Raw genomic sequence first — 19,737 nt, 5'->3', positions numbered from 1 at the left:
GATGGCCTTCGGCCTGACCAACAACCTACCCGACTCTGACTCGAACGATTCAGGTCGAAGATAATGAATTTCTTCACGCCACCTCAGCCTGTTACCGACTTCGTCTCAGCCTCACTTTGTTCCGGAAGGTTGAGGTCGGTTCGAAGATGAGATTAGCGTCCTGGATCGGAGCCCTATGTGGCTACCTGAGCATCTTTACTGGCGTTTCATTTCGGTGCATTCACCGTCTTTCACATGATAGTATGCGACACGGCGTGTACTAGAAAGCCAATGAGACTTCGTCGACTTCGTGACATTGTGCACACACTTTTAAACACATGTCGCCTCTACCATGTGTCTTCTGGCGCTTTCCTAGCGGTCATAAAACTTCTGCGTAAGAAAATAGCATAGCTTTGTACAGTCACGAGTAAAAGATATTATCACAGTGATGGTAATGCAGTGGTGTAAATCGCACCACGCGGCTGCCGCGACGCAGTGCTTTGCGAACACACCTGCCACTTTTGTTATCGGCGTGTTCATAACCGCCGCACCGAGCGTTGCTAACTGCCTCTCCAGTGGCACTACACTAGTGCTAACTTTTTACTCGCTCCTCTGCGCCACCTAGTGTCCACGGCGGAAAGGCGCGTCGACAAAAGGTGCAGTACCTGCAGTTAAAAGAGAAATCAGCGATACCTAATGCCCATACAGCCTCAGTGTTGTTATTGTTGTTGTTGCTGTTGTCGTCGTCGTCGTCGTCGTCGTCGTCGTCGTCGTCGTCGTCGTTGTTGTTGTTGTTGTTGTTGTTGTTGTTGTTGTTGTTGTTGTTGTTGTTGTTGTTGTTGTTGTTGTTGTTGTTGTTGTTGTTGTTGTTGTTGTTGTTGTTGTTGTTGTTGTTGTTGTTGTTGTTGTTGTTGTTGTTGTTGTTGTTGTTGTTGTTGTTGTTGTTGTTGTTGTTGTTGTTGTTGTTGTTGTTGTTGTTGTTGTTGTTGAAGGAAAAACGAAATTGAACACAAAAATTACACGGGCCTGTCGACAGGCATCAAAGTGAAGACATACACCAATCTGTACAAGAAAACCCCCCAAGGTGGAGCAAGTCCGAAATCTGAGTGCTTCGATAACTACTGCCTTATTTTAAATACCTTGATAGAAAGGGCAATTTCAAGGAGAAGAAGAGATTTAACGCGCTTCGCAGCGTAGACTCCGAAGCGACCCCTCCCACGAGCTGCTCGCAAGTCATTAAAACAGACAACGTTCGATCGACAGTTTACGATGTTTGAGCGGCGGGTTTTATGGGTTGAGTGTGTGCGTGTGTGCAGGTTTGTGTCTGTCTGAAGCAAATGTCTGCAGCAATGGCCGAGTGAAGTCTACTGCGCAGTTTATGACGGCCTACGAGAAGGGAGAGGTGTCAGTAAAAATCTCGCTCTCAGTATATTCAGGCAGCCCGAGCAATCCTTTTGAGAGCTGCCGCAATTCCGCGCATCCCTAGGCGATATAGTATATCTCTGGTCACCTTTCATTTTTTAATGTCGCATTACACATTTCTCAATATTTCTGGTTTTGGATTGTTTACTTAAGAACGGCCCTGCAACTTTGATGCGAACGTGAAGTCCTCAGATCTATTTGAGAACAGAGCAGCAAACTTTGACATAAAAAACGATGTGGGTTAATGCTAAGAGACAGAATGAGAGCAGATGGGGTTACAGATACGGTTTGCGTTAATTGTATCGAATAGAATGCTTACAATAGAATGCGAATATAATGTTTACAAATAGAATCGAATAAAAATAGCGTTCCTTAACTAAAGAATCGAATAAGAATCGAATATTTTTAAGAATATTCGCTACTTGCGTGAATACTCAATGAGCAATCGTGAGAAACAACGAAACGCTGCTTTCGTAATTATAGCTGTCTGTGTTAAAAGACGCAGCAGTGATGTTCATAATGGAAGTAGCAACACAAAGAGTGTATTAATCTTATCATTGTAATGTTATACGCATAGAAAAGTACATTTTGCTCTTGATGATAGAAGATAATAAGCAAACGCCAGATCTCAGTGCATGAGAGGGGGGCCAGAGCTACGTATGAGGCATGGCCTCCGAGATCAGGCATTAACTCCAGGTTTGCTTAACCTGTCTGGGCCATTGCCCTGTCGTCCAATCTCTGAGGCCATGTGTGAGGATTACGAACACCGCCACGCGAATGAACCACACCGCTGCGCTGAAGCCTCCATCACGCGCATACCGATAGCGGCAGCATAGTACGCGGCGTGTATGGTCCCTGTTTTGAGAACAGCCATGGCCGACCTCATTCGAACTTCGCACAAACTATTCGAAAAGTGTTCGAAAATTTGAGTACATATCGGATTCGTTTCGAATAATTTTTAATATAGACTATTTGATTCCTTCGAATAATCGAGTTCAACGACATTTGGTTCAGTATTCGAAGTTCCCGAATATTGGCACACCACTAGTGCGAAGAAATTTGGGGAGGGACATGTAATTCGGAAGGAAAATAACCAATGGTTCCATAGGCTGCCCAAATGAATTTAAAGGCAAGGCAAATGCAGAAGGGGGCGACAGAGAGCCAATTGATAAGATTAGCCAAATTTCTGGGGTAAGTTGGCCGTGACTGGCCCCGGTCAGGGCTACCTGGTGATAAATAAAAGAGGTATTTATTCAGCATTAGCATTAACCTGAATAGTGGGGGTGATATAATCATTTTGTGCTCTTTATATGGTGTCGCGCCATGGCCATCTTATCAGTGCCGGATATATTTGAAAGCCCCCTCAATGGTAAGAAAACTCACCCTTAAGTTTTTAGCGAGAAAATAACCAACCACAATGAGTGGTGCAAGTATTCATTTAGGGCAGCAAGCCGCTCTTCTTGTATGATCGGATACAACATAAGCCAGTAAACTTCTTCCCACATTCAGAACTGCCACAGACAATTCCTCCGAGATGAAAATGTAGTACAGTGTTAGTTTTTTGTTACCTAAACAAGAAGCGAATCAAGAGGAAAATTTTAAACTCAGAAATTCTGATGCATCTTGCTTGTTTCGTTAAGAGAAACACGAAACACCAATTTTGGCGCTGCTCAGATGAGCTACTGCCACAGGGTTGCTCGTTTCGCTGCTCCCAAGCACATGGTTGCCTCTAGAAGCATTCGTTGCTAAAAGGACCGACCACTTCGCCATTTTTTTTTTCATTTTGACCACTCATCCTTTCTTAATTGATACCAATGCTCACATTGTAGTTGCTTTGGTTTCAAAAGGCAAACTGATGTTGCTTCACTTTTTTTCAATATTATGCTTTGTCTTCTTCCCTGTGCAGGAGGTCTCCCCCACCTCTAGTTTATGCGTCATTTTCTGGAGGAACAACAGCAACAGCAAACACCCTTATGCAGTTATGTACTAAAGACAAATTTTTCCCTTCAGAAAAAAATGAAACGGAACTGCAGTATGAACACATCTACGCTTCTGTGGTGAAAGTGTTAAGCAGAACAACAGAAGTCTGTGACGGCTGAGCCACACTCGGTGCAATGTCTTTGTGAAAAAACGCTAATCGCTAAGCTATTCCAAAGCACGCAGATCTTAACCAAGGGGCTCAGAAGCGATCTATTCTAAAGCTAAGCGCCCCATTCGAAGCGGCACCTTGGTGCGGTCACTCCAGGCGACGTACAGAGCCCTCCTGTGGCGTTTCACATAAGCTTTATGTCCAGCAGAAATCATCCACTGGGATGGTCTTGCGGAACACATCGTCAAGATTTGTGACCCTGTTCGTTTTAGAGCTGAAGTGACCACTATTTTTTCTAGTTACTAACGGGCCATTACTTGCTGTACAGATGAGTTCTTGCGTTTCAGTGCTCGGCACTAACAGTCAGTAAGCTACTCGTTCGTAGCTAGCCAAAGTAACCACCATAATTTTTAGTAACTAACGCGTCAATAACTATTGTATAAATGTTGTAGTGATGATCTTGCGTGGTTGCCGAAGTAACCGCCATATTCTGTAGTCATTAACTATTGTATGAAGATGTTCTTGCGTTGTAGTGATTGGTAATAACAGTCAACCAGCGTTTTATAGCCATGTTACGCATGCTCCTTACCTTGCCCTTATATTCGTAGTACCCCCTTCACACAATGCTCCGAAGCTTGGAGCCTGTGAAGTGACTTGAATAAATAAAAAAAAATCTCCTTCCCATCTTCAGCCGAAAAGAAATCAAAGTATTGCTAGTTTAAAAATATCACATATATAAGTCCCGCCGTCGAAATACGCATGGCCGTTTCAGGTGGTAAGACCAATAAAACTTGCCTTTGTCAAATCAATCAGCTTCCGCGCAAGCGTAAGACATTCATGCCAAGGATAGCTTTGCACTGTAGCCTAAAGGGACCTGCGCCACAAGAGAGACGGAGCTCAAGTCATCTTCCTTGTTCTGTAGACATGCAGGTTCCTGTAGGCACGAAAAGTAAACGGCTATCTCAAAAGCAAGCGCAGCTTAAGGCATAAGTGGCCATGTTTATTGTTTATTGTTTACTGTTATTATTTTAATTTTTCGCGCGATTATTCTGAATTTAATCCACTTATTTCACCGTATATGTTTGGAACACTTGCGCAAAGAGCTGTTCTAGGCAGCTTGAGGAGACCCAAGGGATCATATCAAGGTACACAGCAGTACGAATGCGTTAATTGAACTTAATATGACAAAAAGAAAACTATTCCGACATGTTCAAATACATGTATATACAATACAAAACATTAGGCTTTTTATGTAAGTAATACTGGGACAGCGTTAGGGGCAAAGTATTCAGTACCCATTATTAGTGCATGACGACAAAGACTATTAGAATTTTCAATAGCAAGTTATGCGCGTTATCAAGTAGAACGGGCATGAAAACACTTCACATGTGTAACATTGAAAGAAAAAGGGAATGTGAACCACGTTTCTAAGAAAATCACGCAATAAAGCTCCTTTGTTAAGGGGAAAAATAAAGCACAATCAACAGACGCTTGTCAAAAACTTACGCGTAGTCTTGCGTTGATTTTTTTTTTACCTTATTACCAAAGAACAAACAAGAATGCTTCAGGCGAACGTTGAAGTTATTATTCACTTTTTAAATGCTGACGCCTTCCTTAGAAGTGGAAGATTCTCGATCCGATGTGGGTCCTATGTGTGTGTGTATATATATATATATATATATATATATATATATATATATATATATATATATATATATATATATATATATATATATATATATATATATATATATATATATATATATATATATATATATATATATATAGTTGAAGCGTTGCCTTCGGAGCGGAAGTAATGCTGCGCTACCGCGGCCTGCAGGAGAATCGTCACACCAAACATCGGCCCTTCATGGGAACGGATGCAGCTGCGTGCTTAAAAGTTACAGGCCGGCAGTACGCTTCACCCGTGACACACACGTAGAAAACGGGTCACTCCGAGATCCCGCCGCCATGAAAGTGGTTGAATTTTGTTGGCGCCAAAGACCATCACAAAAAACGTAGACAAAGGTTTCTTTACTGACATCGCTCGGCGCCTAGCATGGTAACAAACAAGGCGAGGTGAGTTCGCAAACATTAAATATATATATATATATATATATATATATATATATATATATATATATATATATATATATATATATATATATATATATATATATATATATATATATATATCGAAGCTTTCGAATTTGATGAAACATACCAGGCTTTTGCGTTGACAATGGCGAGAACAATGGTGTCTTCCTCTGCAGCTTCGGAAGAGGTGTCTGTAGGGAGTGTGTGTACTGATGGGGGAGATAGTATGATCCAGCACAGCACCGACCGCTTCATGGCCCGTGCGGGCTGTGTCTACTCATAACGGCGTTTCAGTTCGGAGCCGTAATATCGGTGGAGTGTTTAGCACGAGCCCTACAAACTTGATCGTGATGTTCCGGGTGCGTGTTACGGGGGAGCGGCTCAGTGAGCGGGTTCTTGGTGTAGGGGTTTTGGCATGAAGAGTAATGTTGGAGAATTGGCCGGTACCTGGATTTCAAGAGTAAGCAGGATATGCCGACCAGTGGCGGTTTGTGTGAGTCGAAGACATTTTTCCTGGCGGTGTGCGTCTACAAGTTGTCCGAATGTGCTCTGAAGGCCTAGATTTAATAAGAGTCGGTCGGCAGGTGTATTCATGGGAAGGCGGAGGGTGACCTTGTATGTCCCACGAATGAGGGTATCCAAGTCGTCAGTGTCACGACGAAAGAGCTAGAGATATGGGATGGACTTGAGCATGCGGCTGAGTACAAAGACATGAAGATGGCGACATAGGTCTCTCTCCTTCATGCCTTTGTGGTGGCCCGAGCCGAGACCCCGCGGATGAGGTGTGGAGGTCGCCCGTACTACCTGCTTGAGTCTACATAGGGTAGTGGTGTTCTTAAAATAATGATAGTAGTTGGTTTTGGGGGAAAGGAAATGGCGCAGTGTCTGTCTCAAATATCTTTGGACACCTGAGCCGCGCGGTAATGGAAGGGATAAAGGAGGTAGTGAAAGAAGAAAGGAAGAAAGAGGCGCCGTAGTGGAGGGCTCCGGAATAATTTCGACCACCTGGGGATCTTTAACGTGCACTGACATCGCGCAGCACACGGGCGCCTTAGCGTTTTGCCTCCATAAAAAAACAGCCGCCGTGGTCGGGTTCGAACCCGGGAACTCCGGATCAGTAGCCGAACGCTTAACCACTGAGCCACCGCAACGGGTTGGTTTTCTTCGCCTCATTCTGGATATGCGTATACGAGTATCCGAGTACCAGTCTGCGATCCATTTCAATGACGATGGGGGAAGAAGTACTTACAGCTGGGCTTGTTGGTGCGTATTTGTGAAAGACATGAGTGTGCAAAATGGCAACACGGACGAGTAAGGGAACAGGACGAGCGCTGCACTTTCAACAGGATTTATTCAGGGAGGAGCGTTTATGTAGCCCCTGCCCTTATCCATGCTCTTAATAGCAGTTTACCAACATTCACCTCTCACAGATATGCACCAAGAAAGAGCATTTCACTGTGGCGAAGAACTGACGTGTCACAGCCTCGACTATCGGGTTGCAAAGTGCTATTGAAAAGCCGAGATAAGACAGAACGTGAACTCGTGGAAGCCTTCTATATCAAGAAGCGAGGTGATAATTGCATTAGTGAGACGTCAGTTTTTCTTCGCCACAGTGAAATGCTGTTTCTTGATGCATATCTGTGAGAGGTGATACTAATGAATAATTACTCCCGTTTTAGAAATCTACTCCACCTTGAGCGATTCCCTTAAACATTCGACCAGGAACGCTAACTATTGTAGACCAGCTATATGCACGTGCAGTGCTTTTATTTATTTGTTTATTTATTCACTTATTTATTTATTTATTTATTTATTTATTTGCAATGTACCTGTAGAGAGCAATCAAAAGGGCACAAATTATGTGCGCTTAATTCACTTTCTTTATTCCTTGTTCTTTATTCTGTGTCTGGTGTTTATTTAAAATGCTATTATGAATTGTTAATTAATTAAAACTTTACTCATAATATCGCTTCTGTTCCGTTTGGCTACAAATCTGGCGACAAGATTAAATGAATGGCTACTTTTGCCTACTTGTATGTTGAATTCTGGCTCCTTTTAAAATCTGCTCAACAGCAACAGGTGGGGAGAGCCGCCTGGGTCTCACAAGGTCCATCGGCATCGGTGGCTGTGTTTCAAACAGCCACCAGCCGAGGCGGTTGCGCATCGCTTAACAGCTTCACCACTGCGTCAGTAGTAGTATGAAGGCTTTCCGCGATCTATGAAGGTAAAGTAGATAATGACTGCGTCTTCAAAGCGATAGGCAAAGAGGACGCAAGGCTGCTGAAGGCCGCCATCAACGCTATCGCGTCAAACACTTAAAGCGGAGCTTAAGTTCCCCCTCCAATTTTTTTAGACCACCTTGGCTTCTTTAGCTTGTAGCGAAATCGTAGTCCACAGGTGCTTCAGGCACGGATTGCTGTTAGCTCTAATTTCAACAAAACTCGGGCGAATATCGTCCCGACACCGCGGCGAAGACAACGTCGGAAACATTCCGAGACTTCGAAATTTTCCTCCCGAATGGTATCCAGCACAAGAAAAAAACATGTAGCATATCTCGTTGTCGAGAGTAGGTAGCCTTGTAGTGGAAAACGACGGAAGAATACGCAGCATGAGAGGTGTGATGCGCCGGAAACCACTGAACACTACTCCATTGGCTGCAGAGATGCAGCTTCGTCTAGTGACGCTCTGAAAGGATGCTGAATAAAGACGTGGTTGTTCCCGTAGCATGCGATACCTTATGACCACTCAATAAGACCACGAACTTTACGACATAATTTTTATAGATTGTCGAAAACACGCATGTTCGACTGAAATCCAGAGCTGGTCGTTTCTCCAAGAACACATTTAGGCCAGATGACGCTGCAGCTCGAGGACACTTAGGATCGAAGTGTCTTTCCTCCTGTATGGTTTCCGGGGTTGACTGTCTTTTCTTGCCACACTTGGTGCTGTGTTAGTTGCATCTAGTTGTATTTTTTTGTTAAGCTCCTACAGCGCAGCCACTAGCTGACTAGTTTGTAAATATTCTCTGTAAATACAGCTCGTTTCATGAAGGCGTGTATTAACTATCACGCTGAAAAAATAACTGCTGTGGCCTAAGCCATAGAAGAAAAAAACTGCCCTGTTCCCGCCGGTGGTGGTTCAAATCACGCTCGGGGCTTTAGTGCGGTATTTTTTTTTCTACTGGCTACCGTTCTGACAGAAAAGTTTGTCCATTTTCGCATGATATTTCGTTGTTTTTTTTTTTGGCCTGTGGTTCGATGTGGTTTTCAGTCGTTGTTCGCCTGATTTTGCCAAGAATTGGAGGGAAAAGCATTTCACGCTTAAAAATGTTTCATCACAGTGAAAGTAGAACAGCGGCTCTTTACTCGACATCTATGACCACTCGGACACCGTCGCTTTTTTTCACTATGTTATTCATTGCAGTGACACGACATAAGCCTCATATATATTACAAAGAAGCCATGAGTGTACTGTAGTAAAGCAGCAATTTGGGTTAGTTAGTGGCCATGACTGGAAGACAGTTACTGTGCTAAAAAGACACTGACATTACGAAATGTCCTGTTCTTTTCGTAGTGTATTTGCCTTTAAAGCAGAAATCAGGAAATTAAGCAAATTTGGCCATCGCCGCAACGCCTAGCACTTTGTGCTGTAACTGGCACATTGTACTTACAGTTGATTAAACTGGTTAACTTGAAACTGATGGAAACAGTGTGCTTCGGCATGGCTGACAGCCCTGCATGTGCCATCTGCGGCTGTGATGAGACTACAGCCCACATTCTTTGTGAATGCCCTGCCTACGGCGCCGAAAGACAGTCTCTCTGCCGTGCACAGGAGCATCTAGACCTGCACCCACTGACGGAAACAAAGATTCTCGGCCGCTGGCCGCTGTGGTTGTCGGCGGTGAAGGACTCCAAGGCACTCCTCCTCTTTTTAAAGACTTCTGTTCTGCACGATAGACTGTGACTTTAGAGAACACTGTGACTTTACATAGTGACCAATGTCCTGCAACTGTCTTTTCTCCTTCATCTTTTTATCCCCTCACCCCTTTCTCCCCGTGCAGGGCAGCAAACCGGCTATTCGTCTGGTTAACCTCCCTGCCTTGCCTCCTCCTCCTCCTCCTACTTGGGGGAACGCGAAATTATTATGGTCTTTTGGTGCATTGTTTACGCGTAATGTTTGTACATGCATTAAAGCTCTTTTCGACGAGTTTATATGTATGACACACCCTGGATCACCGTACGACCAACGGTTGCAACAAAACTTTGATATGAAAGTCCGGGAAGGCAAACAGTTGAAGGCGCATAGGTTGTCGGTTCGAATCCCTGTTGCAAGCTAGCCTTCAACTTGGCAAGCAGATGTAAGCTATATGCAGCGATAAATCATATGACATCAACCGGAACGCTGTATGACAAACGGTTACGACACAATTTTGGTACGAGTGTTGTGGGAAATACTGGCGCCACATTGAGGTGGGTCAGCAGGATGTGTATATCGACGAACTACATGTTTAGGATTGTCTGAAGTGGCGGTGCTCGGCTTGCTGTGTGCATCACACGGGCGCTTGATGACGTCATCCTATCTGTCTTGCCAACGCTGGGATTTTCTGTACAATCGGCGCGTACACACACACACACACACACACACACACACACACACACACACACACACACACACACACACACACACACACACACACACACACACACACACACACACACACACACACACACACCGGCTTTTCTGGTAATGGAACTAGTAATGCTTTCGCATGAAAAAAAAAGGACAAGCAGATGGACTCGGCGCCTCGTAAAGCACGAAGAGTCGCGAGGGACTTCGTGCGCGTTGTCCGCCTGGAAGAGAAGAGGCGGACGATGGCAGCTCCCCAAGCTCAAGCAGGAGCAAGAGGAGGCACCGGTGTGCTTAGCATGCCAGAGGCCTGACCGGTACCCATTGAAACAGTCCGGCTATTCCACCATCTATCAGCCTCCTTAAAATGTGCTACGCATATCATGTGCTACGCATACCTATTCTCGGCGACGAGATACGCTCGAGATTCTTTCAGTTTCGCCGCGGTCGAAAGGTGACCGCGTGATCCCATGGCTCGGTGCCCTCAGCAGCCGAACACCACACTGAGCAACCGCGGCGGGCCTGCCACTGCTGGCGGCCTGATGCCGTAAGTTTATTAGAATGCCACCGTGAAACTGGTCCTCTCGTTTCCAATCCGCATTATATGCATCTCATGGCAAAAAAAGACAAAAAAAATGATGATCACTCGATTACCCGCTGCGGTGGTCCAGTGGTTAGGACGCTGGGCTACTGATACGGAGTACCTGGGTTCGAACCCGACCGTGGCGGCCGCGTTTCAACGGAGGCGAAACGCAAAGGCGCTCGTGTGCTGTGCGATGTTAGAGCGTGTTAAAGATCCCCGGGTGGTCAAAATTATTTCGGAGCCCTCCACTACGGTTCCTCTTTCTTCCTTTCTTCTTTCAGTCCCTCTTTTATCCCTTCCCTTGCAGCGCGGTTCAGGTGTCCAACGATATGTGAGACAGATGCTGCACCATTTCCTTTCCCCCAAAATTAATTTTCATTTCTCATGATTATTCCTGTCTCCAGGTTTGAAGGTGGTCTCTGCGCTGCTACGCGCAAGTACTGGTCGGGAGACCTGCCTGTCTGACAGACATGAGTCAGAGTAAGGCCTCTTAGGTTTTAACTTACCTTTCAATACCAACCCCCTCGTTCAGTTTTCCATACACACAAAAGTAAAAATGGACACTTACTCCAACTTCTTGGCTTTAATTTGATAATCGCCTCCTCAAAGCGACCACCAGTGGACGCGCGTGGTCCAACTGGTCGAAGAACAAATGCAAGAAACGGGAGCCTCCCCGTTCCGTTCCCCAAAATCCGGTGGCAACAAATAAGGGAGGACTCGAGCCAGCGCGCAGCGCGCTCTGGTTTCGCCGACAGCACCCGAGGCGGCGCTGGCGACGTCGCCGCGTCTCTCGGGCGCTCCATCGGTCGGCTCCCCAATCGAAGGAGCGGATGCACCGCGCCGAGCAGCAGCCCTCCTCGCTCGCAGCCCTGCAGGAGACCCAGGTGAGCGCCGGTCGATGTGGCACCGACCACCACCACGAACTCTGGTGCTCGAGCGGCCCCGAACTACGCAGCGGATCGCGGGCCACCGTCCATCACGGGCACTCGGGGTTTGCGCTGAGAACGTTAGGAACCCATCAAGAGCTAGCGTTGGGGCCATCGTCATCGCGTCTGTGCGGTTTCCTCGCGTTGAGTGAACAGGCGTGACCCAGTGGTATAAGTCCGTGCTGTGCACTGATGCGAGGTTCGCCGCGAACGGAGCATGTGAGAGAGCCTCGGATGTTGCCGTTGATCACGTTAAGAGCCTGCCATCACCGTTGGCGCTGTGACTGAGATGACGCTACGAAAAACAAATAAAAAAACGAACGTAGGCGGCCTACATTCCGCGCTCTCCAGACTAGTGTCATAGCGCTGCAGACGGCGTATTGAGAAATGTCCTGGCAGAGAAAGCGCGGGTTCCGAACCGATTGCGAAAGGAGAGGCCAGTTTTCTTTCAGGAAAATGCAGGAATCAAGAAATTGCTTTGGAGTTTCGCGACGGGTGCCAGGACGTATCTGTTGCACCTCGCTTCGTACGTGTAACGCCAGTATGGCTGAAACGTTCACTCAATTCCGTTAACTGGCCCTATATTTCATACCTCATTCTCACAAATTTGGCGGTGATGGTCTGTTGAGCGCGTTGTTTCCCTTTCCACAGACGAGCAAGACTATGCGGGTCGCTCTCTGCTCGCTGAGAGAACTACAAGTGTGGATTCATGCACGCGTGGCAACGGTGGTGATGCGAAAAGAAGGCAGTCGAGTTAATGTTGTGGGTGCAATTCGATTCGCGCCTGTGGTTTTCGTTCACGCGATTTGGACGTGAGCGCGTTGTTGGATGACAGCATCTGACCAATGGGTGGTGAATCTCGGATGAGTGCTCTTGAACTGGCTTTTCAGTATACGTGGGTGTTCAGTACAGCGAAGCCGTCCGGCACTCATTGGTACGTACTTTACGAAGCCACTGGTGATCTACGTCGCATGTTTGCATCTATAACCGTATGTTGAGGGTAGTTGTACATTCGGCTAATTTATTTGTTTGTATATTTATTTATTTATCTATTTCTTTATTTATTTTATGTCATTGTCTTGCATGCGCTTCAAAGGGAAAGCATTGTGTGCATCTTCAAAGAATTTTGCAGGCGGCTGCGTTCTAAGGCTTCCTAGAAAACGCGAACATTGTGACGCATTCGGTAGACCACGTTAAAGAAAGGTGCATGGATTCATATTTGCACCCAAATGAAATGCAGAATTTACAACGTGAGAAACAAGCATGTCTCTGTCATAATGGCAAGAGACAAATCTGAACCAACTGCAGTTTGAAACAAAGAAAAAACCCCATTTTTTTTTCATTTATTCACAAGGGTTTCATCTGCGGAGTTTGCTTCGGAGAGCAGCGTGCTATATGGCTCTCAGTAGTCGACATGTTTTCCTTGTTTTCTCTTTATGAGACTAAACACCAAGGATCAAAATTCATAAAAATCATAGGCGACTCGCTAGATGCGCGTACGATGTAGGGACTTACTTAGCAGCACCCATCACCTAATGGCCCCACTGAGCTCGTCAGCGTCTGTATTTTTATAAGTGCCTTGGTGATTTCCTTTTGTGCATTCGCGCTTACGAAGGTTAGACATACTCACGGCTCCCAGAAGAGGGGCTGCGCCCTGTGAAGCGCCCGACGTGCCCTCGGGCGCCAGAGAAAATTGCCACCGCACTTCGAGCAGCGACGCTGGCGGCCGCCTTCATAACACGCCGGCTCTTGGCTTTCCCCCGGTTTGCTGGCCGACTTGTGCGTCGCGGATGACATGACGGGAGAAGATATTGCGTCGCGCTCCGTGGACAACGACGTCCCGCAGTCGGCTGCGTTGTGTGGTGTTCTGCGGTGTTCGGGACAGCTGCGGTGTCTTGGTGTCGAGCACACCCGCGGGCAAATGATGTCTTCAATATAACTATCTGACAGGCTCTCCCGCTTAATAGAAGCGAGCAGAGCCTGTCTCTTCGTCTTGTGTAGTGGACAGCACGAAAGATAGTGATCTACATCACCACAAACGAGACATAAGCAACAGAATTGAGACGATGTCATGCATTGAACGCTGGAATCCTATAGCAATGCCAGTGCTAATGTGGAATAGTAGCGCGGCTCCTGCCATCGTTAGCACCTCCATTACGTAGGGCTGGTTGGGCGCGTATGGCATTGCTATAAAAATGACTGGTCCAGTTTTTCTTGACGTATCGTTTCGCGTTATGTCGAAGATTTTTTGTTGCTTCACCATACAGTGCTTCATCGGCGACGTCGCCGCATCATTTGCTAGCAGGAGTACTTGCGAAGGCTCTAACTAAAATGCGCTGAAATTCACCTGCTGTGCAGTAGCTTTATAGCATATGCAGAGAACATGGCGCAGCCTATTCGAAGGAAAACCACGCTCTGGTGTTTGACTTAAGCGGTACTACGAGCTTACAACGGCCTTAACATTTACCTCTGTCTTAAAGCTAATGGGGTTTAGTGGCAAGTTTGCTGATGTTTTTAGAACTTGACCTAATCGAACGTTACGAAGTAGTAAAAATTTAAATAAAATTTACGATAAAAAGTTGATAGAACATCAAGTGACATAAAGTTAAAAGCCTGAGCTCTTTCTCCTCAATATTTACGCAAATAACTGGCTTGTTTTAAATCTTTTATCATGGCTTAATCGCTACGCAGTCGATGCGGCTTTTTGCGCATTCATCATACCAATATGCAACAAGCTAGATGCAGTGAGATGTCAACAATGTAATGAATTGGGTGTTGATTTTTTCCGGTGCATCTAGGCTTCATGAATTGCACTGTCATGATACTTGTTGCATTCCAGTTCCTCATGGTAACAGTGTCGAATATTTGTATTCACGCATAGATGAATACTTCCCTTCGGGAGAACATGTTCTATGTTTGTAAGAGGCCGAGGAAAGTTGCGGCATACTTGTACGACCTACTAGAGGGATGACCTATAAAGATGTGTCGCGATGTTTTTTGCCTCTAGGTGAAAGCACTCAACGGTGTGATCTAACCGTATACGGCAGCTTTTCTAAGATTCAACAAACAAAGGGTAGCAAACTTCATCGCGGAATTGCAAGAGATATTACTCATAATGCATAACTCGCTGATAGGTCACCACAAGATATCACGAATGATCTTAAACTATTGAATTAATTTTAAACAGTTATACCACGTGCTACTCTAAAAAATGTAATGACGTAACAAAAAAGAAACAATCAACAAGAGAATGAAGTTAAGATGGAAAGAACCTGATATTTGATTTTGAATACAGATATCTGAATTTTCTATTGTATTGCATAAGACTTTTACGTCGGTATGTATGTAAATATTTTTTATTCCCGCGATTTACCACTAATGGAAATCATTTGCGCGGATCTCAACTAGCTTTTAGCTAGAGATCAGATGTTAGTGCAATCATGCTTCTGTAATGAATGCTTGAAAATAAAAATCAACCAATCAATCAAAGATTTGTGATGTCACGTGTTTACAAAAATTATTGCAAAATAACTATCTAGCATCGTTGTGTACCAGCCTCCCTAATTAGCTTCTTAGTGTTAACGGCGTTAGAAAAAAAAACAGGATTGTTAAGAATCGGTTACTAAAAGGATACTTATTTTTTATTATTATATTTTACTCATCCCAATTGTCTGTACTAACAATGATGTTACTTTCCCGATCCTTCGTATTTCTTCCGTTGTTTTTACTCAGTATAGCTGTCTGCGTGAAAAGTGTTATTAATTACAAACGTCGCAAATTGTAAACGCCCAGTGTTCGGTAAAGGCTGATTCCACCGACCGGACCAAAAACACTGAAGTGCTTAGGTGCCGCAGGAAACATTCTGAAAAACAATAGGAAATAAATTATTACTATTATTATTATTAGAATAAGAAACTTTTCGTTTCAAAGTCTATCTGAAGACAGGTTTTCCTGTAATAACGATGGCATCGATTTAGTTATTCTTCCGCACACTTCACCGCACCAGCTTTTGTGCAAGAAATTTATCCACAGTTGAACTGGATTTAATTAATTCGAACTGATTCAAATTAACTGAAGTGGGTTCAACAACACTGCCAGCGTAGTATTCATATGGTGTTTATGTCTAAGCAGCCACAGATTTCACGGCATTAAAATCATACCTAGAGCACACTACGTCCCGCACACCAGACAATAAATTGAATTTTTATTTTTATTTGCTCGGGTTCCAATATGTCTTTCTTTGTCTATTCATGATTTATTCTCTCTTCATTGATTTCATTTATTTTTTCTTCGCAAAAAGGAGGAATAACCTGCTCAGTCAGGCCACTGCAATAAATGAGTGAACAATGAACATCTAAATGCGAATACAAATTCGTACCTTCAAAACTTAAAGAATTAGTAGGAAACGAATAGCGACAACGATCGTATGCATTGTAACATTGACTGCAAGAGGAGAAAAACAACACGATGAGAGGAGTTTCGGGAGGTGAATTCCGGCACGGCCCACGTTCAACTGAATGCATGGAATCGGCCTTGCCCGGTGTGCGAGGGAAGAGATCACAAGTGATGCGGGTCACGTTTATGAGCGGCCGAGTCCAGCATACGCTGAGCGCGCTTGCGGCCTCAGGCCGTGAGCAGAACACTACGCGAACTATTTCGCTTGGGGACTCTGCCCTTCGGCAAGAAAGAAAGGCAGCACTTTTCTGTCTATGTGTATATAACGCTACGATATGAGGCCTTGCTCAAACACCGCTCACGAGAATTGCGTGTCAGTGTGTTTTTTGCATGACAAAAGAGACATGGTGAGACTGCCGACATACCTTTACAAGCCTCCTCCAAAACCTCCAAGAGAACAGAAATGAGACGGTCTCCTTACCCGACGCGTTTCGTTTCTCAATTCTACCACTGAGCAGTTTATTTCCTCGAGCTTTTACAAAACGACAGGAAAAATCTCAGTCGCTCCTAAAGCGTAGCTTTTTTTTTCGCGAGAGAGAAAGGCAGACGTTTAACTTGAACCTCGTCTAAATTTGGTAGGGACATCACGTAACACCCCCCCCCCCTCATCCCCCTGCCTCGCATTGTTTTAATGGATACCACAAAAAGCAACTTTCCTAATGTTGCAATCTTTCCAGAAAATGTGGCAGCTGTGGTGAACAGAACCATCTTGGTCATGTTTTTATTTTTGCTTATCCGCTCTTCTGAACTTTGCAAGTCATAATAAAAATATTAAACCTACACTATGTAGTTTCCCGCGCGTCAGCAGATTAAGCATATGCTGTGTGATAAAACAGCCATGAAGGGGGTACAGATGCATTACGTATGTCTGTTTTTGCGAGACCACTCTGTACCTCGCAGGACACCACAAACATAGCGCGCTAGCGCATGTGCTGTAACTAAGCTCCTGCAATTTAGTGTGAGCACGTTTGAACAACATACACAAAAAGAACAAATCTCTTTCTTCAGCCTCATTTGAGAAACTCCTCATTTACCGTAATGCCTGTGGCGCGTTTCCAACGAGCTTCGCGCGTCATTCCCACTTCGTATAACAGCTTGGTTATGAGCGTCTCCTTCCCCGCGCCAAATACGCATTACACGGAGACGCTTTGTCAAGAGAGCACTCAGACGCCAAGAACACGTCTCGTGAAGAGGACGGGCTTGAACAAAACTGCAAAGCATTCGGTCCAGTGGTCTCCGAAAAAAAATTAAACAAAAGAAGAAGGAATAAGGCGAAACAGCGAAGCACGGAGATGTTTTGCGACCTCATCTCAAGAACCATGCATTTAACATCATTTCCCTTTTCGTCCTTCCCTGAACTCCCTCCTCAAGTTCCTTCCTTTTCTTGAGTCCCGGAATAATCTATTCTTACACACAAAACACACACACACTGACGTTTGGAATGAAGAATGCAAAAGTGAATAGTAACAAGAGTTGTACGGAGTCTAAGCCTTGCAAGCTAGCTCTGATCCAGGCCTGCGCGCGGTGGAAAAGCGTCCATTCGCGGATACCTTAAAGTTTAAGGAACCGAGAGGTGTAAGGAAGCTGGAGGATGGGTGCTCCCCGCGGCCCTCAATAATTCAAGACCGGAAGTGGAGGGAAAGCAGCGCCCTCTGTCTGCCTCTTTTTTTCGTCCCGACTCCCTAAAAATTGGCCCCGACCATAATCCCGAGGATCTGCTCCTTCTGGCCATACACCGCTGTTCCGCTCGGCCAGGCCCTCGCGCGCCAAGAGTGGCCAGGCTCTGAATGAAATATTCACACAGGGCCCGCGCACCCGCACGCGCTGCGTGGGCTGCTCAGCCGACGCCGAGGCCTACTTCGTGTGTGTGAGACACGCCAGACCCCCGGAATTCAGCCCCGGAGCCCGGTTCTTGCCTGGGGGAGGCAAGCGTTAGTTTACGACCGGGATGATCAACTCAACGTGCAAGTTTAACCCGGCAGCAGAAGGGGCTCGCCACGAGCCGTGGCGGCGTACTCATCCCCTTCTCGACTTCGCTCTGGCGTACGAAGCAGTTATTTTTTTTTTGTCCGCGATGCGTTTAGCCTTCTGACGACAACGGACTCGACATACCTGCATTTCTTCTACGTCTTTGTCTGCGGTTACCTTCGTGTACCGCTGAATTGTGCTTGATTTAGGAGCACATAATGTCGCAACCACTTTTGCGTTGTCCGTGACCGCACTCCGCAAACATTTGGCGAAACCAAAAACAGGATTAGGTAATACACACGATGGTGGCGAGGCTTGGGTAGTCCTGATATCACGGGAGTAACGTCGCAGTAAAGTGGTCTTGCACGTCGAAATTTCAGGAAACGCATTGGGTTATGTTTAATTGTTCCTGTTTTTTGTTTGCTAGCGTTTGTCTAAACGTTGTTTGTCTTTTTTTTATTTCGCGCCTGCTTGTTTGTCGTTTTTGGCAGCGCTAGCTGTTAACTGAGGGCACGTTTCCCGGGTGACGCCTGTTTGTCGCCGTCGCAACCGTCCTTGGAGCCTATCATGAGCAGGGGAGCGGGACAGGGAGGGGACAGGTACCCGTCACGGGTTGCATCATTATAGCATACCAGCTAGCGCTGAATTTCCGTATTACCAGTTGTGTTGTAACCTCCAGTACATTTATTGTTGTTTGGTAAAGCGACGGTATTAAGTCTCGCGTTCTGCAGAACAGTCGGCGTTGCCGGTTTCGTCGGCGTTTTGAGAGCAAATGCAGGTGGCCCACCTGCCATCCAGGTCATGTGACATTGCGACGTCGTCACAACCTGCCCACCGTGACAGGTTCGATTATGAGCAACTGCCCACCATGGCGCGTGTGAGTTAAACTAATGATTGGTCGCGAGAGGTTGTTCGGGCAGAGCAACCTGGGTCCCGTAAGACCCACTGGGGGCTGTGTTTAAAACAGCCACCTGCCGATGCAGTGCTGCACTGCTGCGCCAGTTTGAGGCGGACTACCCGCCATCTGTGAGTGTGAAATCGAGAGTGACCAATTCCACATATATGGGACATGTAGAAAAAACCTTGGCCACAGAGAAGGAGTACTTGCACGGGAGGTATCTCTAATGTCATAGCATTGTACTCTTAAACGTAGCTTAAGCGTTATGCGATGGGGGAAAAAAAGAACAGTGCCCGTGTCTGCGAAGCGACACGAAAAGACCAGGCGGCTGAAAAGAACCACTAACGCAAACATACCCTTATGGTGGAGCTTATCTGCCGCCTCAAGTTTTTGTTTGTCTGTTTGTTTGTTTGTTTGTTTTCTTGTTTGTTCTTGTGATCCAACTCTTTATTGTTATCTGCTTTTTTTGGCCTTTTGTTTGTTCTTATGAACAACTTGTTTGTTTGTTTGTTTATTTATTTGTTTGTTGTTTGTTTGTTTGTTTGTTTGTTTGTTTTTAGGATCCAACCCAGTGTCGAAATATCTGGAACTTGTTCGCTTTACACTTGCTTTATCAATCGCGGAGATTTATGCTTCGCAACTAAGGCGAAGTTCACTTACCACGTTGCAGCGTTTGTTGAGCAGGTTGTTCCCC

General features: G+C 45.5%; 1 protein-coding gene across 1 annotated transcript in view; it reads left to right on the top strand.

Moving 5' to 3' along the window:
• The first annotated feature begins 11,496 nt into the window (after positions 1 to 11,496).
• LOC144106778 (uncharacterized) overlaps positions 11,497 to 19,737 on the top strand; it is a 28,294-nt gene continuing 20,053 nt past the window's right edge. Inside the window, exon 1 of the mRNA XM_077639713.1 lies at positions 11,497 to 11,680. The gene's annotated coding sequence lies outside the window, so the exon portion shown is untranslated. The remainder of the gene's footprint in view (positions 11,681 to 19,737) is intronic.

The sequence above is a fragment of the Amblyomma americanum genome, chromosome 10 (genome assembly GCF_052857255.1).
Source record: "Amblyomma americanum isolate KBUSLIRL-KWMA chromosome 10, ASM5285725v1, whole genome shotgun sequence".
NCBI lineage: Eukaryota > Metazoa > Arthropoda > Arachnida > Ixodida > Ixodidae > Amblyomma > Amblyomma americanum.
The sequence above is the reverse complement of the archived record's forward strand: the minus strand, read 5'-3'. Positions and strand labels throughout refer to the sequence as shown.